We start from the raw sequence: 6,815 nt of genomic DNA, 5'->3' as shown, positions 1-6,815 counted from the left end.
AAGGCGGGCGCCGGAGGCCGCGGGAGGGAAACAACAACAACAACAACTTGCATTTACACAGCGTCCTCCACGCTGGACGGCGTCTCAGAGCATTTCACAGTGACGGATCCCGGGGCCGAGCCAAGGGGCGTGGGGTGGGGAGGGACCAAATGCGAGGTCGAGAATAAAGGTCTCCAGCAGGGCCCTGAAAATGGGAAGAGAGGGTCGAGTCGGAGGCAGTGAGGAAGGGAGTTCCAGAGCCTCGGGGCGAAAAACTCCACCTCGTTCCCCCTCTTTCTGCTCCGCCCACTCTGTCATCGTCTCGGGACGAGAGGGAGGGTGGAAGGGGCCACAGAAGGTCAGGGTGTTCGAGAGAAGGTTAGTGGAAGCGACGGAGGCGGGGTGGCGTTTAGAGGGGCTGACTGAGGGGTTGGGGGGGAGCGAGGGGAGAGGTGGTGGTGCTCAGGATGGAGACAGACGGACGGCCAAACAGCAGCTTTAAAGACTGGATTTGGGGCAGAAATTCCTTTTGCTGTTCTGTAGGGCATTAGGGGGAGAAATGTGCGGTGGTAGTAAGAGACTGTATAGAGGGGGCAAGCGGGGCGTGGGGGAAGGGGCCTTAAGGCGGGAGTGCTGAGGGACTGATGGGGTGTTTGCGTGAGACAGACGGAAAGTCACACAGCAGCTTTGGTGACCGGGTTGGGGTTGAACCAGGAGATCAGCAGCTCAGAGTGTGATAAGGTCAGTAGATAATTTGAGGGCAGACTCCAGCCCCATCATGACCTAGACACAGAGATCAGCACCAAGTAGTGACATGGAATCAATGACATTAACGTTTGACCTCAGCACCGTGTCAGCCTGAGACTGTGTGTCTCTCTCTGTGTGTGTCTGTGTGACTCTATCTCTGTGTTTGGGTGTGTCTCTCACGCTGCGTGCGCACATCCAAACCTCTCCTACCTGCTTACCCCATCGTCCCCAACTCCACTACTCTGGCCAGATGGCTCCGTCCTCCTGTTTGTCTCTCGTACTATCCATTCCACCATCAGTGATCGTGATTTCAGCCACCGAGCCGCGCAATTTTAGATTTCTCTTCACCAATGACATTATCTTGTAATCTCTTTTCCCACCTTCAATTCCCGCCTCGATATTCCGCTTTTCATCATACTTACGATCAGTACCGCAGTCCCTATCCTCAAGACTAGCGGTCAGACTCCACCACAATAAAGAGCCCTGTCACACTATCCCGCTTGAAGGACGCTGTGTAAATGCAACTTTTTCTTGTTGAGTTGCTCCACAGGATCAAGATTAAATCGAAAAACAAGATCAGTTCTACCAACAGTTGATGCAATTACAGCAACACATAATGATATGAAAATAGATATTGTTTTTCCATTCCAGTAAATACGTATAAACTTCCCATGCAAACGATTAAATTGTGTGAGTTTGCTTGTGTGTGTATGTGTGTGTATAACTCACTCACTCCAGAAACATGCACCATCACACCTCATACCATATCGTTGGTTGACGCGAGCCTGGGCTTGTGGAAGCTGAAGTGTGTGTCGGGTTAACTGGAGAATTTAGTAGACTAAAAAGATCAACTCAAAAATGTTACACAACAACAACAAGATTACATTTATTGAGCGCCTTTCACGTCGGGAGGACGTCCCAAGGCACTGTACAGTTGGGTCAGGACCCGAGCATTGGGGGGAAATGGTAAGCGTGAGGGGAGGGAAGGGAGGGAGCGAGAAGGGGGTAGAGAGTCGAGAGTGGAGCTGAAGACACGGTCAAAGAGAAAGGTCTTGAGACCGGCCTTGAAGGAGGAAAGGGAGGAGGCAAGGCGAAGGCACTGGGGGATAGATTTCCAGAGCCTCGTGGCTGAGAGGCTGAAGGCCCGGCGGTTGGGCCGGGGGATGCGGAGCAGTCCGGAGCCAAAGGAACGGAGGGTACGGGCTGATAGGTAGAGGGATAGTAGATCGGAGAGGTAGGAGGGAGCAAGGCCGTGCATGGCCTTGTAGGTGAGGACGAGGATCTTGAATTCGATCCTCTGCGGTATGGGAGCCAGAGGAGGTGAGCGAGGATGGAAGTGATGTGGTCACGAAGCCTGGTGCGGGACAGTACACGAGCTGCTGAGTTCTGAATGACCTGCAGTGTGGAGGGAGGTGCCGGGAAGGCCGGCGAGGAGAGAGTTCCCATAGTCCAGTCTTCAGGTGATAAATGCGTGGACCAGAGTTTCAGCAGCGTGAGGGGTGAGGTATTGCCGTAGTCTGGTGACATTCCGGAGGTGATGGAAGGCGGTGCCAGTTGTGGCGCGGATATGAGGGAGAAAGGACAGCTCAGGGTCCAACAGAACCCCGAGGTTCCTGATGGCTTTGAGAGGTGGAGAGTGCAGCCTTGGATGCCGATGCTGTCAGCGCCTGAGCTGCGGAGGCGCTGACGAGAGCCAATCAGGAGGGCCTCAGTTTTGCGCACATTGAGCTGAAGAAACTTGTCTCTCGTCCAGGACTCGATGTCGGACAGACAGCTGTCAGGACATCGGGGGTCGTTGAGTTGAGGGCAGCGGATGAAAGATAGAGGTGGGTGCCATCCGCATACATGTGGAAGTTAACCCCATGTCTGCGGATGATGCCACCACATGGGGAGCATATAGAGGATGAAGATGAGGGGACCGAGGATAGAGCCCTGAAGGACATCAAACGAGATATTGCGGGGGCCGGAGGAAAAATCTTTCGTGGAGGCAAAGTGAAGACGGTGGGAGAGGTACGACCTAAACCATTCAAGGACAGGGGCTTGCAGGTTGAGTTGGGACGCCAAGCGGTGGTGGAGGATAGCATGGTCGACCGTCTCGAATGCTGCCGATAGGTCGAGGAGGACGAGGAGGCAGAGAGAGCCCTGGTCGCAAATGGTCAGGATGTCATTGGTGACCTTGACCAGGGCAGTTTCTGTGCTAAAGGCAGCACCGAAACCCGACTGAAGGGGCTCGAATAATGAATGGGTGGAGAGGAAAGAGTGCAGCTGTGAGGCGACAACTCGTTCCAGGACCTTGGAAAGGAAGGGGAGGTTGGAGGTGGGCCGGTAGCTTGATAGCTGCCGGGCATCTAGGGGGGGGGGGGGTTCAATGTGGGAGTGATATTGGCAGTTTTTAGAGAAATGGGCAAAGAGCTAGAGTAGAGGGGCAGGTTCCTGATATCTGTGAGAAGTGGGGCAAGGAGCTGGAGCTGGGAGATAAGGAGTGGAGTCCGGATGGCTGTCAAGGCAGCAGGTGTTGGATTTCAGGGACAGGATGACGTTGGTGACATAGGGTGGGGAAACGGGTTCGAAGGTATGTAGGGGAGGATGGTTAGGAGACGAAGTGTGGGAGGGAGGGTGGGTGTGGGTGGAAGTTTGAATGGGCAGTGACCGCAGAGCTAATTCCCTTGATTCTGGTTTCAAGGAAATCCAGCATCCCTTCGCAGTGAAGGTTGGAGGAGATGATCTGGGCGGGGTGGCGGGGGGGACGGAGGAGTTGGCATGTGGTAGAAAACAGAAGCCTGGGGTTGTTCTTCGCCTCCAGAATTATCCTGGAGTAGAAGGACAACTTGGCCGAGGCTTGAGTGGAGTGCTAGATTTTGAGGCGGTCCAGCCAGACTTTTCGGTGGACCGTTAGGCCAGATTGGACGCAGGTGCGTTCAGCGGCCCGCAACTGGCACTTCGGTGAGCGGTGGTGGGCGGTGAACCAGGGGGAGGAGCGAGAGTGTGAGACAGTACGGGAGGTGATGGTGGCAGGAGCGTCAAGTGTGGAGGAGAGGGTGTTGTGGAGGAGGATGAGAGGAGAAGAGGGTTCAGTGATGGTTGAAGGCCAGAGGTAGAGGAGTTCAGAGGACTCCAAGGCAGCGGTTAAGGATTGTGTGGGTAACTTCTTCCAGGGGCGGTAGAAGATGGTAGTGAGACTGATGGAGGTGGGGAGGGGTGTGGAGGTTTTGAAGGAGATGATGTGGTGGTCGGAGACGGCCTTGTCGGTGATAGTGACATCCTAGACACTGAGGTCCCGTGTGGTCACCAAGTCGAGTGGATGGCCGTGACTGTGAGTGGCGGAGTTGCTGTGGAGGGAGAGGTTTAGCGAGGACAGGAGGGAAGAGAATTCAGAGGAGATGGAGCAGGTGGGGGTGAAGTGCAGGTTGAAGTCGCCCAGGATGAGCAGGCAATCAGAGCAGAGGCAGAGAGATGTAAGAAGTGTCAAATATCGGAGATGAAGGTAGGAGAGGTTTTAGGGGGCCGGTAAGGGAGGAGGATGAAGAGCGATAGGAAGGAGGGGTGGGAGAGGTGAGGTTCTCGAAAGAGGGGAAAAAGCCAGAGGAGTAGGGGGATAGGGCAAGTGGTGACTTGAGATAAGCGCTACACCACCGCTACCGTGGTTGGTGCGAGGGATGTGGTGGGAGGTGTAGCCGGGTGGTGTGGCCTCCGTGAGGTGGAAGGTGTCGCCTGGGGTGAGCCATGTTTTCGTTAAGGCCATGATGTCAACGCTCTCATCAAGGATGAGATCGCCGATGACCAGGGCCTTGTTACAGAGGGAGCGAACGTTTTGTAGTCCGATGTGGAGGGAGCGGATGAGAGAAGGGCGTGTGGGGGGTGAGGGGATTCCAGGTTTTGAGGCAGAGGTGGGGGAATGGGGATGAGGGCGGAGAGGTTAGCTCCCCGGGTCTGTGTCCGGGGTGGCTGGCGAGTGTGGTGGGGAATGGGGCAGTCGGTGTGGCTGCTGCTGGACAGCCAACGCTGAGTGCCACGGTGAGACCGGTGGAGGATTCCCAGGCTGGAACAGAGGGAGGTTGTGCGATGGTCAAGTGGGGATAGAAGGCGAGAGGGACGGAGGGAGAGGAGGACAGAGCTGGAGATATGTATAGGGGGGAGGGTTTGGGGTTAGAGAGGAGGGAGGAGGGAGTGGTTGAGGGGCCTCGGGTCAAGGCGGCAGCCATAGTGCGCACGCGGGGACCGGGAGCGAGCGGTCAGGTGAATGGTATTATCCCGTAGGCTGGGGCTGGGGCAGCCAACCCAACAGGACCATGGTGGTCCCTGATGTGTGCCCAGAGGTCGGGGGCGCAGAGGATTTATTTTTTTGCCCGCGCACAATCCTGAAAACTAAACTAAGACGTCAACGGTTCCTCCGCTTCAACCCCACCCCTTCCCTCCTCAGCCCCACATCCCCGCTCCCCCTGTCTGCACTCCCTGCCGCCGCGACCTTAAGTACCTGTGCAGGTAGGCCCAGGCTCCTCCCCGTGCTGTCCTGCCGCCGCTCCCCGTGTGGCTGGACGCCCTGCCGCATCGAGTTTAAATACCTGGGTAGGTAGGCCCAGGCTCCTCCCCGCGCTGTCCTGCCGCCGCTCCCCGTGTCCATTCGCAAGTTGTGTGCGCTGGATTGTGCTCTGTGCAGAATACTCGACGAGCCTTCAACCCACTTTCTAACTGCCCTTTTCTGGCTTTCCATCCTCCTGTGGATCAAACTTTCGCCACCATCCTACTGATGCCAATTCCGGATATCCAACCGTGAAGATACACACTGTCCTCAAACACTGCCAGCCTGCTTCAATAGCCTTACATTACCCACCACAACATGGGGATTTCAGCCATTCAAACACGCTCTATAACTCCATTCCCAATGTTGTTTTCACTCATACCTTGGCTTAACCTATCAAAGTCTGTTTCAAGTACTATCTATTTGCCTTCGCCACGAATCCTCATCTTTCCCTCTCTCAACCCATTCAGCTCTAACCCCCAGCTTGGTATTGTTAGCATGGTAAGCGTTTTATCTTGAACTCTCAAGTTGAAAGACGGTAGGTTAGTCTAAATTAGTGTTGAAGGCGAAACAATTTTCTGTGAAGAATTGCAGAATATAGCTTCCACAATTTTGTAACATACAGTAAAAAGTGTACATTGATATCATACAGTCATGAAATTTTCTGAAGTCATCTTTTTACGCTCCGTTTGCTGCCAGGGCAGAGTTGTATCGTGGTGATGTTCAACTGAAGAAAGTTAGATCTCCAACGGATTGTTCCACAGTTTAGAGCGAGATTAAATCTTGAATTCTGACACAGAAACGTGGATCATATGAAGCTCTGATCTCAACTCGTAACCTCTTGCCCCTCATAAACGGACCCGGGGAGCTGGAAATCTACTTAGCGACATGTTCCATTTTACAAAACGAATAACATTTCTCATTTCAAGACTTTCACAGAATTTCACAGAGAAATGTATTTCTACTTTAGCGCTTATTTCATTAACTGCGGAACAAACACTGAGCCTTTGATAATTTGCTCGTTGACGGTTTAATGAGCAGTAAAACCCTGAGACATTAACGGTGTTTGACTGTAATTTACACCTGCCTGGGATAAGGTCACAAGAACATAGTTCATATGATCTGATTCAGATCCCAGTTACAGCCGAGTTTTACCGGCTCCCCTTTCAATGATGGGGTAAATTACAAGATCCTCAAACTCCTTTCCAAATCACTACATGTCCTGGTGCCTTCCTACATTTGTGATCAATTTACCACCCAAACCCACTCCCATCTTTGGCCGCTTTTTTTAGTCACTTCGCCCGCAAACCTGCAACAAACTTCCTCTCTCCCCAAAACTTGGCCCTTCTTTCCACAACCTTTGGTCTCGTCTTAAGAGCTTCCTATTCGGCAGTGACTAAAGTCATCTTCCACTCCTCCCGTCTCAGAGTTGTGCTGCACCACTGTCCGGCGGTAGAAAATGATTCCCTGCGTGAGGTGAGCTGTTTAATTGCAAAATGTTTTTCTTGTACACAACACATCGGAGTGACAACAGTCAAAGGTTCGCCAGCACCCTACCTCTGCCACAATC

The sequence above is a fragment of the Callorhinchus milii genome, unplaced genomic scaffold (assembly GCF_018977255.1).
Source record: "Callorhinchus milii isolate IMCB2004 unplaced genomic scaffold, IMCB_Cmil_1.0 Scaffold63, whole genome shotgun sequence".
Taxonomy (NCBI): Eukaryota; Metazoa; Chordata; class Chondrichthyes; order Chimaeriformes; family Callorhinchidae; genus Callorhinchus; species Callorhinchus milii.
Note: the sequence above shows the minus strand (reverse complement) of the source record.